Below are 16,125 nucleotides of genomic sequence, written 5' to 3' on the forward strand. Positions count from 1 at the left end.
ACTGGGAACCACTTGGAAGTCGAGGAGCAGAGTTGTGGCTAAACATAACATAGTCCTACAATGCAGGGCTTTTACAATAATGTGAAGGAACAGACTGGAGATATGTATCAACACTAAGAAAGTCTCTAAAATATCCTTAATTCAAAAATGCATCTGTTGCACTGTGATACAAACAGTACAACCTTTTTGTCAAACTGAGATACAAAACAGCACCATATACATTCTGTGAGTTTGTGTATCTTGAGAAAAGTATTTTTAAAAAACCTAGATGCGATATGCCTCAAATCCATAATAATGGTCATCCCTGGGAGGATGGCGGAAAAGGAAAGGATTTGGGGGTTTAAACTTTATCAAACCTGTTTTACTATTTTTAAATAAAGAACGCATTCATGGGCGGCACCAGGGTGGCTCATTTGGTTGAGTGTCTGACTCTTGATCTCAGCTCAGGTCTTGATCTCAGGGTCATGAGTTCAAACTCCGTGTTGAGCGTGGAGCCTACTTTTAAAAAAAAAAAGAATGCATTCATGTACTACTTACATGGTTGAAACTAATTTTTTACAGTATATGATTGCACATATCCAACAAAGGCCTTATGTCAAGAATACGTAAGGAACTCTCAAAACTCAACAGTTACAAACAAACTCCAATTAAGAAACAGAGAAAAGGCATAAACAGGTATTACACTAACTGCCAAATGAACACATGAAAAGATGTTCAGCACCATTAGCCATTAGAAAAATGCAAATTAAAGGCACTGTCAAGATAATGAACAGACAAGTCACAGACTGGGAGAAATATTTGCAAAAGACACAGCTGTTAAAAGACTATTATCCAAAACTACTCAAAGAACACTTAAAATTTAACAATAAGCAAGCAACTCAATTTAAAAATGGGCCAAAGAGCTTAACAGATACATGCAAAGGGCAAATAAGCATATGAAAAGATGCTGCACATCATAAGTCATCAAGGAAATTAAAATGAGATCCCACTACCCACCTATTAGAATGGCCAAGACCCAAAACACTGCCCATATTAAATGCTGCAGAGGATGTGGAGCAAAAAGAATCCTCGTTTGTTGCTGGTGGGAGTGCAAAATGGAACAGCCGCTTTGCAAGGCAATTTGGTGGTTCTTAGAAAACTAGGTATCCTCTTGCCATACAATCCAACAATCGTGTTCCTTGGTATTTACCCAGAGAAGTTGAAAACTTACCTCTACACAAAACCTGGACTTGGATGTTTATAGCAGCTTTATTTTTAATTGCCAAAACTTGGAAGCAGCCTTGATGTCCTTTGGTGGGGGATGGATAAATAAATTGTAATCCATCCAATAATGGAATATTGTTCGGCTCTAAAGAGCTAAATGCATGCCACTAACTGAGGGAAGCCAGCCTGAAAAGACTACATATTACATAATTCCAACTAAATGACATTCCGGAAAAGGCAAGATTATGGGAATAGTTAAGACCAATGGTTGCCAGGGTTTCAAGAGGAGTGATGAATGAACATGCAGAGCACAGAGGATTTTTAGGGCAGTGAAAAGATTCTGTGTGATGCCATAATGATGGATTCATGTCCTTATACATTTGTTAAAACCCATGGAAGGTACAACACCAAGGGTGAACCCTAATGTAAACTGTGGATTCTGGGTGCTAATGATGCACCAGTGTAGCTTCACCCATTGTAGTAAATGCACCACTTTTGTGGGGAATGTTGAAAATGAAGGAGCCTATGTGTATAGGGGCAGAGGGTATATGTCTCTTAATTTTAGTGTGAACTTGAAACTGCTCTAAAAAATAAAGTCTATTTTAAAAACACGCGGAGGGACGCTTGGGTGGTGAAGTCAGTTAAGCCTCCAACTCTTGATTCCAGCTTAGCTGGTGATCTCAGGGTCAGGAGATCAAGCCCCGTGTCCAGCTCCATGGTCAGCACTGAGTGTGCTTGAGATTCTCTCTGTCTCTCTGTCTCTCCCTCTGCTCTCACTGCTCTTGCGCATGCTCGCTCTCTCTCTCGTTCTAAAATAAATAAATAAATAAAAATGCGTGAGAAGAAAAGTTTTTACCGGCAGACGACATTTTGTATATAAAAAATCCTAAGGAATCCACTGAAAATGATTACAACCGATAAGTTCAGCAAGATTAGGGAGTACAACATCAATATACAAAAATCAATCAATATACTAGCAATGAATAACCTGAAACTGGAATTAAGAAAAACAATTCCAAGAAAAAAAAAAGCATTTACAATAGTGTCAAAAGAGTAAAACACTTAGGAAAAATTTAACAAAAGCAATATAACATGTATGGTCTGAAAAATTTTTAAAAATTGTTGAAAGAAATTAAATATGACCTAAATAAATGGAAAGACACCCTGTGCTCATGGAGTGGAAGACTTAATATTGCTAAGACGGCCATACTTTCTAGAATGATCTACATAGTTGATGTAATCCTTATCAAAATTCCTACTGATTTTTTTTTTTTTTGCAGGAACTGACTGATTCTTCATATGTAAAGCCAAGAAATTCAGAGTAGCCAAAACACTGTTGCAAAAGAACAGTCCTGATTTTAAAATGTACTACAAAGCTGGTGCAATCCAGACTGTGTAGTGTTGTCATAAGAATAGACAAATAGATCAATGGAATAGAATCAAGAGTCCAGAAACAAACCTTTATTTACACTTACCGTCAATCTATCTTGGAAAAGGGTGCTAAGACAATTCAATGGGAAAGAATGGTTGTTCAATAAAATGGTGCTGGGACAACTGGGTATCCATGTACAAAAGAAATCAGACTTCTTATTCATACCATACATAAACTTTAACTCAAAATGGATCAAATGACGTAGCTACAACTACAAATCTCTTTTCTAGAAGAGTCCTTCTTTTCTAGAAGAAAATACAGAGATAAACCTTCATAGCCTTAGACTAGGCAAAGGCTTCTAGGCTATAAGACAAAAAAAAAAAAAAAATAAGAAAAATGTATAGATAAATTGGACTTCCTCAAAATTAAAATATTTTGTGCTTCAAATAATACCATCAAGAAAGCATAAAGAATGGAAGAAAACATTCGCAAGTCATAAATCTAAGGGACTTGTATCTAGATTATATGAGAACAGTCACAATAAAAAGACATAATCCAATTTAAAAACGGACAAAGGATGCAAGTAGACATTTTTTCCAAAGAAGATTTGCAAAGGCCATCAAGCACAGGAAAAGATGCCCAATGTCTCTAGTCATTAGAGAAATTCAAATCAAAACCACAGTGAAGGGCACTGTGCCCGCACAGTCGGTAGGAGTGTGTGATTCTTGATCTCGGGGTTGTGAGTTCGAGCCCCATGTTGGGTGTAGAGATTATTTAAAGTCAAGTCTTTCATTTTACTTTTTAAAAATATTTTAATTATTTATTTGAGAGAGAGAGAGAGCAAGAGCAAGGGGAGGGACAGAGGGAGAGGAGAAGCAGTCTCCCCGCAGAGCAAGAAGCCCAACATGAGCACTCTGGGATCATGGCCTGAGCTAAAGTCAGACACTTAACCAACTGAGCAACCCAGGCACCCCCAAAACAAAATCTTTTTTGAAGAAGTCCACAGTGAGGTCCGACTCGTCACCCACCCGGATGGCTAGAAGCAAAAAGACAGACAATAGCAAGTGTTGGTGAGGATTTGGAGAAGTAAGAACCCTCATCCACTGAGAATGGAAAATAGCACAGCTGCTTAGGAAAACAGTTTGGCAATGTTACAGGGTTCCTTCTCCTTCAGTGCCAGGGCTTCTTGGTCACAGGAAGAGTGAAGAGGCCGACCAGATGAAGATTGGTGGGCAGCAATGCAAAGTTTATTGAGCGATAGTACAAAGCTCCCAAAGAGGGAGGAGACCCAAGAGGGTTGTCCCCAGAGTTCCTAAGTCTCGGGGTTTTTACGGGCTTGGGAGCAGGCTGGTTTAATCTCATCAACCCTTTCCAAGCGTGTCACCCCATCAGGTTTTGTCATCTACCTATCACGTGGGCAAAGGTGGATGGCTCCTGCCAGGGTGAAGTAAAACCCTTTTAAGGGTGGTTTCCTCTCGGGGTGCCTGGGGGCCCCTTGTCCCTGCCTGCCTTTCTTCCAACTATCCTTCATTAGCAGTGTCTGAAACGGTTAAACAGAGTTATGATATAATCTGGCAATTCCATTCCTGGGTATATACCTAAAAAAAATAGAAACCTACATCCACACAAAAACTTGTATGTAAATGTTCATAGTAACACTATTCACAATAGCCCAAAGCGGAAATAGTTAATTCATAATTGTCAATCAGTTCGATCCATAAAATAGCCAATCAGTTCAATCAATTCATCAGAGCCAAAAGTGGAAACAACCGATAAATGGATGAACCTTGATGACATCATCCTCGGTGAAAAAAGCCAGGTACAAAGGACTACAAATACATGATTATAAATATATTATTTACATATTTATTTATTATTTATATATATTTATAAATATAATTTATGTATATATATTTATATATTCCATTTGAATGCATTGTCCAGAACAGGCAAATCCACACAGACAAAAAGCAGATTAGTGGTTGCCTGGGGCTGAGGCTTTGGGAGAAATAGAGACCAACTGCTGATTGGTGGGAAGTTTCCTTTCAGGGTGACGTAAGGGCTCTAACTTGACGATGGTGATGGTTGCAGAACTCTTAGTATCTTCAGAGCCGCTGAACTGTACACTTTAAATGAGTGGTTTGTGAATTATATATCACCCACACTGTTACAGTTAAAATAAAGACTGTGTACTGTACAAGTCCATTTATAGAACATTCCCCGTCTAGAAATGGGTGGGTGTGAACACAAAGAGGTAGCGGGAGGGAGTTCTTTTTTAGTGATGAAACAAATCTATATCTCAAATACAGGAATTTCTATACAGGATCTATACAAGCTGCAAACACAAGTGAATGCAGGGTGTTTTTTTTTTTTTTTAATTTAAAAAGTGACGAAAAGTGAGTAAGGCCTATAGAACGGTAACAGGCAATGCCAATCCCCTGGCTTTGAAACTGTGTCACACCCAATAAGATGCCACTGGTGGGGGAGGGGGGTGAGGTGAAGGGCACACAGGACTCTCTGTACTAATTGTGCCGTGTCCTGCGAGCCTATAATTATGTTGAGGTAAGAATTTTAAAATAAAATAGAATTTTCCGAAATTGGAATGCTCTCTCCTGAGAAATGATGATTTCTCCATTGCTAGAGTTGGAAAAAGGTTGTGTGACTCTGTACCAGGCTGGTAAGAAATATCATTAGTTCGTCCTAGGGCTGGCTATCAGAAAGGCTTTTCTAGAGCAAAGTTTGGATCTGTCTCTCTACAAGCCAAGGGACCCGGCCTGGATTTCCTGGCCTGCGCACGTGACCTGGAATGTGGAATTCTCCCAGAAGTTCCTGGAAGGACCAGCTGCCCTCAGTGCTCCAGGTCCCAAAGCTCGCTGTCTCCCAAGGCAGACACAACCCCCCAGGTCAGCTCTCTCTGAGCAAACCCAGCCCCAACCTCAGCTCTTACGTAATGAAGCTGGGGGTAGACAGGGAGCCGGGGAGAGGCTCTTTCCAGAAACATCTCTGATAAGACACAGAGCAACTTCCAGCTCCAGGAGCCATTTGAAGATAGTGGCCAAGTTTTACTCACTTTTTAAATTTTACCCCATTAAAAATAAAAATAAATAAATAAATAAATAAATAAATAAATAAATAAATAAATAAATAAATAAATTCACCCCATTGCCTTATCCAGAACAAGAGAAATGGCTTCTGGAAGAAGACCTCTTAATTTTACTCTCAGACCCCAATGGGTCTCAACTCTGCTACACATTCCAGCTTTGAAAACATTTGCTATTTCCAGTTCCACACCAGAGCAGTCAAAATAGATTTTGTTCTTGTTTTTCTTGCTTTCCTATTTCCCGGCATCCTCAATGTCATTCTGACATCACTCAGCCCCAGTGGTGAGCATCTGAAGGATGCTTCCCACAATGACAAAAGGCAGCAGCTATCAATCCCCAGGAGGATTTGGTTAAATGTGATTGATGTCAACTCAATAACCAGTTTTCGGCTTACCTAAGCTTCCATCAATTTATTCCATCTATTTTACTTTTTCAAGATTTTATATATTTATTTATTTATTTGAAAGAGAAAGAGAGCCATGGGTTTCAGGTAAAGCATGAGTTAAGCGGTCTCGTCTGTTTCTGATTTCAATGGTTGGGGTCTATAGGAGAGCAAGGGGGCTTGCCCGCACGTGTTCCTATGTCTCATTGCACCTTCTTGAGGCACCGAAGATGTTTTGCAATGACCCGAACATTCCAATGGCCAGCTCAGGAAAGCCCCAGTAGCAACGGAATGCCTGGAAGACCACACCCCACACGTCCCCTGCCCTGCCCTCCATCGCATGCTGAACACATACCCCCCACCCTCACCTGGGATTCCTTGCTCTCTGCCCTCTCTGTCGCACCTGTCCCAGATGCCAGCACCCCAAATAGGTCTCTCCCTTTCTCTTTTCCAAACTGTTGTCTCTTGAGTTATTGGCTTCTCTTGCAACAAGCTTATCTGAGTTTGGTCAGCCACAATGTTGGCAAACCCAGCCAGGAGCTAAGCTTGGATCTGTCCAGCTCCCGGGATTCTCCAGGACAGGGCAGTTCGCCTTGGCAGTGCCAGGGCTCACCCGCTCACGTCCTGAGTTAGTGCCCCTTATAGACCGTTGGTAACAGAGACACACGGAAAGCATAAACCCCAAAGAGCAAAAGTTGTACGGTGAACAGGAAATCTACTTCCCACCTTGGATCCCCAGAGGCCACCCTTGGTCCCAGCTTATGTTCCCTCCTGGACAGCACACGCCTATATTCCTAGTGGAGATGCATTTTTAGAAGACAGAACTCTCGTGTGCTTTGGTGTGTTGTGTATGGTTCTGGAAAAGAGGATAAATTTAGGATATACTGCACTGTGTCTACTGCACAGTGTGTATTTGCATAGTAAAAGCTCCGTTTCTCAAACTTATTTGAACCCAGAACTGCTCTTTTGGGGGAGATTCCTTTTTATTTTTTTTACCTTATTTTTTATTTTTATAAATTTTTTATTGGTGTTCAGAGATTCCTTCTTTTAAAAAAATTTTTATTTATTCACTTGAGAGAGAGTGCACATGTATGAGTGAGAGCACAAGCAGGGGGGAGGCTCAGAGGCCCAGAGAGCAGGGAGCCCAACACGGGACTCAATCCCAGGACTCTGGGATCATGACCTGAGCCGAAGGCAGATGCTTAACCGACTGAGCCTCCCAGGCGCCCTTGAGGAGGACCCGTAAAGGCATCTTCTAGTACTGGCAGTTTCTGACACCGCATATAGGCAAAGGCTCATGCCAGCAGGGTCATAGTTGATAAATTAGCCAGCGTGTCCTCATTCCTGGCCATTCCTAGGCCATCGTGACCTTTCCCCTATTAGAGCATAAGCTGTAGCCTCCTGGGCTCAGAACCCCAGAGAAAGGAGGAGGCCAGCAGCAACACAAAAATATCCATCCTGTATTTCTGGCTCGCAGATTACATCTTGGAGGCAACAGGACGAGAGATAAAGGTTTTGAGTTTCAAAAGCCAAAGCCCCAAGGGACTCAGGGCAGGCAGCTTATGGCAGAAACCAGAGATTTGGGTGAATGCAAGGGAGTAATTTCTTCCCTGCCCCGGGAGACCCTCTGCACTGAGGAAGGGATCAAAAAGAAGCACAAAGGGAGACGGGGCACAGCTGAGTGGCCCCGAGAAGGGGAGTGGTACGGGCTGGACTCCCCATGCAAGTGTGGAAATCTAGAAGCGAAAGGACCCAGGCTCATCTCCCCCTTGGGAACTCCGAGGGGAACCCAAACCCCACGGCCAAGCCCCAAGTCCAGGGTGGCACAAAGTGTATTCGCTGGAACAGGATTCTGCTGCAATGGGTTTCTCCCCAATAAGGGATTTACATGCTTTGAAAAAAATTTTTTTAAATTTAATTCCCATGTAGTTAACATACAGTGTTCCGTTAGTTTCAGGTGTACAACATAGTGATCCAGCATTTCCCCGCACCGCCCGGTGTTCCCCACTGACAAGTGCACCCCTTAGGCCCCTTCCCCTGGGACCCCACACCCCCACCCATCTCCCCTTAGGGAACCATGAGTCTCTTCTCTAGAGTTAAGAGTCTTTTTCTGGGTTTGTCTCTCTGTTGGTATTTTTTTCCCCCTTTGCTCATTTGTTTTGCTTCTTAAGTCCCACATATGAGTGAAATCATACAGTATTTGTCTTTCTTTGACTGGCATATTTCATTTAGCATGAAACTCTCTAGGTACATCCATAAAATATGGAACCCCACAAATTTGCGCATCATCCTGGCTCAGGGTCCGTGCTAATCTTCTCTGCATCATTCCCAATATAGTTCTAACTTTTAGTGTAGCAAAGCAAAGCCTGAAATTTATTTCCCCTTAAAAGTAAAAGTCCAGGTTGGCTGTCCAGGGCTGGAAGCGTACTCCACGCCACGTAGCACCCAGGCTCCCCTATGTTGCTGCTTCGTCTCCCGTGGCCTCGACATCAGAGTCCAAGTGCTGGGTGGCAGGATGGAGGAAGAGACAGTGACAAAGCAAAGGGAACCCACAGGCTGTCACCTAAGAAAGGTCTCTGGAAGCACCTGCATATCTCCAGCACGGCCACTCAACAGGACGTAAGTCACCTGGTATCATGGGTTGAATCGTATCCCTCAAAAGGATACGTTGAAGTCCTAATCCCCACACCTGTGAGTATGACTTCATTTGGAAATAAGATCTTTGCAGATGTAATCAGGTTAAGATGAGGTCATTAAGGGTGGACCCTAACCCCATGTGATCGATGGCCCTGTAAGAAGAGAGACACAGACAGTGGGAGACACGTAGGGAGAAGACAGCATGTGATGCTGGAGGCAGACTTTCCCCCCCAAGCCGAGGAACTCACGGAATGCCAGCAAGCATCAGAAGCTGGATGAGGCAAGAAAGGATTCCTCTCCTAGCACCTCCACAGAGAGGATGGGGTCCTGCGACACCTTGATTTCAGACCTCTAGCCTCCAGAACTCTAACACAATAAATCTGGTTGTTTCAAGCCACCCAGCCTGTGGGACAAAGTGGACAATAGGGAGGCCACGGTGGCTTTCGAGGGGAAAATGATGTGAGGAGGGTGGTTCTACGGAGACCGTCTCCCCCTGTACCATTACAATACTTAGCGGCTGGTGTAGAAGCCAGTGAGGGCTGGATCTTGAAGCACCCTGAATAGCAGGCTCTCGAGTCCTCTGAGGGTGGGAAATACCCACAATGAGATGCCCTCACCATCAGCAGATCTTTCTAGGCTCCTTCCGCTTGTGTGTTACACAAATGGGCCAAAGACGGCCTCCACAGGTCAGTCCCTAGGCTGCTGTTCCTTGGCTGTGGGCTGAGACCCATCAGCTCCAAAGCCCACCCCCTCCCTGGGGCAAAACTCAAATTTTTTACACATCCACTTACTTCAAAAATAGCTCAAAGAAACCATTTAAAGCTGGCCTGCTTTTGCACACTTTGCAAGACACAGCTCACCCCATATCTGCGAGCCAGAGAGAGGACAGTCTGATAGTTATAAGACCCCAAGCTGCCCTTTGACCCAGGCACTCTCCACCCTGCTGCTGAGCACCAGTAGCTAGACAAGGAAGCCCCCTCTGTGAGTCCCACATCCCTGGGGGCTCCCCTGCCTGCCTCTGCTGGATGGTGGCTCATTGAGCTCACTTAGAGCTTCTGCTGGTTTCATGCTATGAGAGGGTCACCGCCCCCCACCTGCCCCGCCTCCCGAGGGCAAACTTGTTAAATCTTGTGTGTTACTGCCCCTCATGGTCATGTTTTCCCTGGGCCAGCCCCCAAACTCCTTGAACCTCGACACCATACCCCTCTTACTCCTTCCTGAGACGGCGGCTCAGGATAGGGCTGAGGCTCGAACTGAGGCCTCATTCTTCCTGGGTGAATCTTCCCATCTGAGGCCAAAGGGGAGAGACTGTTCTGGGGCAGAGAGGATGGACACTACACAGGGGCCCGGAGAGTTGGCCCTGAGGCCTCAGTCCCTACCTAGTACCAGGGAAGGGCAGTGTGGGGGATATGGTCAGGATGTCATCAAGAAAGGATACACTTGTTAGTGAAAAGCCAGACACACACACTTGCTATCAGATTTCTTAAAAAATGATGTTATTATTTATTTGAGAGAAAGAGATAGTGAGAGAGAGAATAAGCCCAGAGAAAGGGGAGAAGCAGGCTCCCTGCTGAACTGGGAGCCCAATGTGGGGCTCAATCTCAGGACCCTGGGTTATGACCTGACCCCAAGGTAGATGCTTAACTGAGCCACCCAGGTCCCTCAGATTTTATTTATTTATTTGAGAGAGAGAGAGAGAGAGAGAGAGGCGCGGGGAGGGGCAGAGGGGAAGAAGCAGAGTTCCCGCTGAGCAGAGAGCCTGATGCCAGCTCCATCCCAGGACCCTGGGATCATGACCTGAGCCAAAGGTAGATGCTTAATGAACCCAGACACCCCTCTTATCTTAAAAAATCTTAAAAAAAAAAAAAAGCCAAATGCATAGAAACACAGAGTAGAAAAGTGGCTGCAGGAGCTGGGGTGTAGGAGGAGATAGGGAGAGTTGGTAAAGAGATATAAACTTTCAGCTCTAAGATGAATAGGATCTGAGGAGCATTATAGTGTAAAACATGGGGATCCCTGGGTGGCTCAGCAGTTTGGCGTGGCCTTAGGCCCAAGGTGTGATCCTGGAGCCCTGGGATCAAGTCTCGAATTGGGTTCCCTGCATGGAGCCTGCCTCTCTCTCTCTGTGTCTCTCATGAATAAATAAAATCTTTTTAAAAAATGTAAAACATGGTGACCACATTGAAAACACTGTATTGTGTTACTGAAGTTTGCTAAGAGAGTAGACTGTAAATGTTCTCACATAAAAAAGAGAGAGAGAGAGAGAAGACAGACAAGCATGTGAGGTGATGAATGTGTTAACTAACTACGTGGGGGGAATCCTTCCACAACGTGTATGTATATCAAATCTCTGCGATGTACACTTCAAATATCTTATAATTGTAGGTGCCGATTATACCTCAACAAAGCTAATTTTTTTTTTTTAAGGGGAGGGTTACCCTCTTTTAGGGCCATGTCTGGCCATGATCTCTTCACTGCCTTCAGCACAAAGGGCCACTTTCAGCGCAGTCCTGGTCTCGAGTGGAGAATGCAGGTTCGAAGGCCGCCCCGAGTGCCATCCCCCGGAGGGCAGGAGCCTCCTGTCTCCCGCACGGCCGCACCTGCAGTCCTTGGAGCTGGGCCTGGCTCACAGGTGGCCCTTGCACGCGCTGAGCAAGGGACGCAGGGAGGAAGGAGGGGCTTCCCTGCAGGGAGCCTCTGGGGCTGGGTTGAGCCGGGTTCTGTGGCCTGCTAAGGTACCTTCTGGGCCGAGGAACCCTTGACAGGGACACCGCCTTCCTCACCCCAGCCACAAATACCAGGGAGGAGATGCCTGCCACGAGGAAGGCGCACGCCGGCCTCCGCGGCTTAGAGACCCAGGTTCTTTCGGGGTCTGCGGCAGAGGAAGGAGACGGCGGGCATTCAGGCTCCGTCCTTCACCGCGGGGCTGGCGGGCGCCCCCGGCCCCCAGGCGTCCCCCGCCCCGCCCTCCCCTCCCCCCCTCCCCTCCCCTCCCCCCCTCCCCCCCTCCCCTCCCCTCTCCCCACTCCCCCTGCGCCTGAGCCCCACCTTCCCCGCAAGTCAGCGACCCGACTCCCCGCCCAGACCTCTCCGGCCCTGCTCCCGGGGAGGAGCAGGAGGGATGCGATGGGGGGGGGCGGTGAGTCGGGAGAACCCGAGAGGAGGTGCCTGCAGGACGTCCGGGGGACCGGGAGCCCTGCCGCCCCGCGCCCCCTTCCTCCTCGCCCCGCGCCCGCCCTCCTGCCCAACCCCCAGCCCGAGGCGCCAGCCCCGACCGCCCACCCAGCGACTGTTGACGTCACGAGGCTCTCGCCATCTCATTGGTCGAAATTTCTCTCCCCCTTGCGTGGGAAGGAGGGGAGCTGTGGTCCCGGGTGACGCGGGCGGCGGTTTCCATGGCGACTGCCGCCGGGCCGCGAGCCAGGGCCGACCTGGGCCTCCCCCGGCTCCAGGAGACGGGGTCCCCGGGGCAGAGGCGGCTGCGTCCGTAGGGCCTGGAAGCCGGAAGCCGGATCCCCCCGGCTCGGGCTCGGGCTCGGCCGCGGGGTGGGGGCGGGGTGGAGATGGGGGTGGGGTGGGGCTAGGAGTGGGGGCGGGGACCGGGTGGGGGCGGGGGTCCCCAGCCTGCAGCCCCGCTGCGAGTGCGCCCCGCCAGCTTTGTTCTCGCTGTGGCACGTCCTCTGCGCATTTTTTCCTTATGTGGAACCAGAGGGAGAGGCCGAGACACAGGCAGCGGGAGATCCCGAGCGGGACTCGATCCCAGGACCCCAGAGAGAAGGGACTGGCTGTCCGCGCCGCTGCGCGGGCACCTGCAGCTTCACGACGAGAGCTTCCCACTAACCGGGAGGCGGGCATCCCAGACCCAGCTCTGCCTCTGGCCTCCGTGGCCGCATCTGTAAAATGGGGATGTTGGGGTCCGGGCCGCGGCTTCGGGGTGCAGGGGCATTGGAGCCCTTGCGGCTTGGCGCTTCCAGCGGGGGTCTCTCACCTGCCAGGTGTCTTTAAGGGGTTCGAGATGAAGCGACTTGCCCCGGCTGGCACAGCTGGACGAGTGGCTGAGTCAGAACACGGGTCATTTCCAGCGCTTCTCGCCAGCAAGGCACCCCCTGCGGCGCCTCATTTGCAGACAGGACGGTGAATCCCTCCGCGGTGGGGTGTCGCGGAGACTGTGAAACCACGGAGAGAAGATGCCAAGCCCCTGGCTCTTAAGAAATGGTCATTATGATGTCTAATTTTTAGTAAAGAAAATGGATTTTTGTTAAATGTGTATTCTGCGTGGGGTCCCCAGGCTCATTCTGTTAACTGTTTGCCCCTTTGGCGGGTGTGGCTTCCGGTGCTTTTGCCTCCCCCAACCCTCACGTCTTTTTTTTTTTTTTTTTTTAATATTTTTTTTTTTATTTATTTATGACAGTCACAGAGGGAGAGAGAGAGAGGCAGAGACACAGGCAGAGGGAGAAGCAGGCTCCATGCACCGGGAGCCTGACGTGGGATTCGATCCTGGGTCTCCAGGATCGCGCCCTGGGCCAAAGGCAGGCGCCAAACCGCTGCGCCACCCAGGGATCCCCCAACCCTCACGTATTATTCCCAGGGACTCAGCTTGCTTCTCTCTCCTCCTAATCATTTCATTATCCCCTCCACCACCCCCAGCTGTACCCCAACTTGCTGCCATCTCATAGATTTACTGGTTCCAAAGAAAAGGCATAGACTTTGCCATAATTCATAGTTTTGGGGGTTTTAAAGATTTTGTTTATTTATTCATGAGAGACACAGAGAAAGAGGCAGAGACACAGGCAGAGGGAGAAGCAGGCTCCATGCAGGGAGCCCGATGTGGGACTTGATCCCAGGACCCTGGGATCTCATCCTGAGCTGAAGGCAGATGCTCAACCACTGAGCCACCCAGGTGACCCTAATTCATAGTTTTGTTTTTCACACAGGAACACATTACAAGAGAAATAATGAACCAATGCACTTATGCAGCTTAAGAAAATTATGCCAAGATGTCATGTGACTGCTCTGCTGGGCACTTAAATATTGGCCTCGCTCTGGTCACGGGCCTAGGCTCCCTTTCCACCTCCAGCACATCTGTGCAGACGGTACCCAAATCTCTGTTGCCAGCTCAGGTCTCTCCTGACATGTGGACTCAGCTGTGTACTGTGCAACGTCCTCAATCTTTCATTCAAGAACATGGAGCTCCCCACTTCTCTGAGTGGGGCTCAGGAGCATCAAGTCAGTGAAAGACAAGCCCCCATTCTGACCTAACAGCCTGGGAGGGGGTGGACCAGGCCAGAGCCCACCTGCCTCGGCAGGCAGGAATGAGGGATGATAAGGGAGAGAACTGAAGCCCCCTCTGTGCATTTTGCTTAGTCGGATGCCTTGAGACCCACTAGATTCCATGGTCCCCACCTCAGGCAAGAACTGAAAGTAGACGGGGCGCCTGGGTGGCTCAGTGGTTGAGCAACTGCCTTTGGCTCAGGGTATGATTCTAGGGTACCCTGATTGAGTCCCACATCGGGCTCCCATGGGGAGCCTGCTTCTCCTTCTGCCTGTGTCTCTGCTTCTGTGTTTCTCATGAATAAATAAATAAATAAATATCTTAAAAAAAAAAAAAACTGAAAGCGGACCCCAGAGGAACAAAGCTGGAGAGAGCTAGTGGGGTAGGGAAATCTTTGGACGTGCTGTTTCCTCCTCCTCCTCTAGTTAACTTAGACCTTCCAGAACTTGAGGCTCACAAAACCTTGTATGAAAGGGCCGCAGCTTACCTATGTGCACCCATCTCCCACGGATCCCCTTCTCTTCAAAATTACCATGAAGTCCTAGCACATGCTCTTGGGTAGAATGAATGAGTAGAACATTCCTGCTCCTCTGTCCCGCCCCGCCACCTACATCTTCACCAGGCTCTTTGCAGCTTGTCCTTCTGATCTCAACTTAGACGTCACTTCGTCCAGGAAAACTTCCCAAACGTCAAAAAATTGGCTAAAGATAACTGACGGATGCATATCAAAGTGAAGTGACACTTTGTCTAGGATTTGTCTTAAAATACGTTGAAAAAAGTAAAGAGGGCTAAATGACCAAGAGTGGCCAATTTTTGATACTTAAATTGGGGGATTATTGTATGAGGATTCATTATACTATTCTCTCTTCCTTTGCATATATTTGAAAGGTTACCAACTAAAAGAGAGAGGGAGAAAGAGAGAGAGAGAAGAAAAGCACACATACACTAATACACAAAGTCTTGGGTAGGAGTGACAAGGCCAGACATAGACCCTTTTGCCTTTGGCCAATGTCCTGTTCTGTGTCTCATGAGTGATTAGTTTGAACTGTTTGTCCCCTTGAAACTAGATAGACACAGAGATGAACATTCCCCAGTTAGCTGGAGACTTCCCCTAACTGCCAAACAGCCCCACTGTTAAGTCCCCCACCCCTGCAACCTGTCTCCTTCCCCCTGCAGAAGTCTAAGGCGAACCGCCCTGCCTACACACTCTGACCTTCCGGTCCCGGGAGCCGTCCCTAATGCAGTTGACTGACTGACAAAAGTTTATCTTGTCTGTTCTACAGTTTCATAGTATTCCTCTGCATCATAGATATTGTGCTGAACTGTGATCGCCTGTCTGTCTGTCTGTCTGCCCGCCTGTCTTCCCCAGCGTCAAGCACAATACCTGGCATAGAGTAGCTGCTCAAGAGCTGTTTGTTGAAAGTGGCCATTCTTTGACTGTTCTTTCTGGTCTAGCCAAGAGGGTTCTTCTCTTCAGGCCTTCCTAGTTTGGGGAAATAATGGGTCCATATGTTTACTACAGAAGGCTTATCTTTCTGTTCTCTGTAATAAGAAAATGAAATCTAGCCCATTTAGAAGTTTTATACTTTTAATAAATTGAAAAGAAGGGAGGGCCAGATCACAGTTCTGTATTGGGTTTTCTAGACTTTCTAGTCTTTTCCAAGACTGTTTTCACTGAGGTCAGTAACAGCTGACAGTGGATTTCAGCTGGGGCTCACCTGCAGTTTTAAAAAATACTGATGCCTGGTCCCCACCCCCAAAGATTCTGGTGCAATTAGCCTAGCGTGCAGCTGGCCAATGGATTATTTTTGTTGTTGTTGTTTTTAAAGATTCTATTTATTTATTCATAAGAGACACACAGAGAGAGGCAGAGACATACACAGAGGGAGAAGCAGGGTCCCTGTGGGGAGCCTGATGTGGGACTCTATCCCAGGACCCCAGGGTCATGACTTAAGCCAAAGGCAGACATTCAACCGCTGAGCCACCCAGTTGTCCCTGGCCAATGGATTCTTTAAAGTTCCCCCAAGTGATTCCAATGTGCAGCCCTCAAATTGAGAATCACTGTTAGATCCGAGGCATCATCAGGATTCCCTTCTGCTCAAGTGGTGGAAGCGGCCTAGTGGGACAATGGAGTCAGACTCCACTTGGGTGGCACATC

At 47.4% G+C, this 16,125-nt stretch overlaps 1 non-coding gene across 1 annotated transcript; it reads right to left on the bottom strand.

Annotated features, from left to right (window-relative positions):
• Positions 1-8,314: 8,314 nt before the first annotated feature.
• Positions 8,315-8,418, bottom strand: LOC140613689 (U6 spliceosomal RNA). The gene has a single exon (XR_012014578.1). It is a non-coding gene; the product is annotated as a U6 spliceosomal RNA (small nuclear RNA).
• Between the last annotated feature and the right edge of the window lie 7,707 nt (positions 8,419-16,125).

The sequence above is a fragment of the Canis lupus genome, chromosome 21, assembly GCF_048164855.1.
Source record: "Canis lupus baileyi chromosome 21, mCanLup2.hap1, whole genome shotgun sequence".
Taxonomy (NCBI): domain Eukaryota; kingdom Metazoa; phylum Chordata; class Mammalia; order Carnivora; family Canidae; genus Canis; species Canis lupus.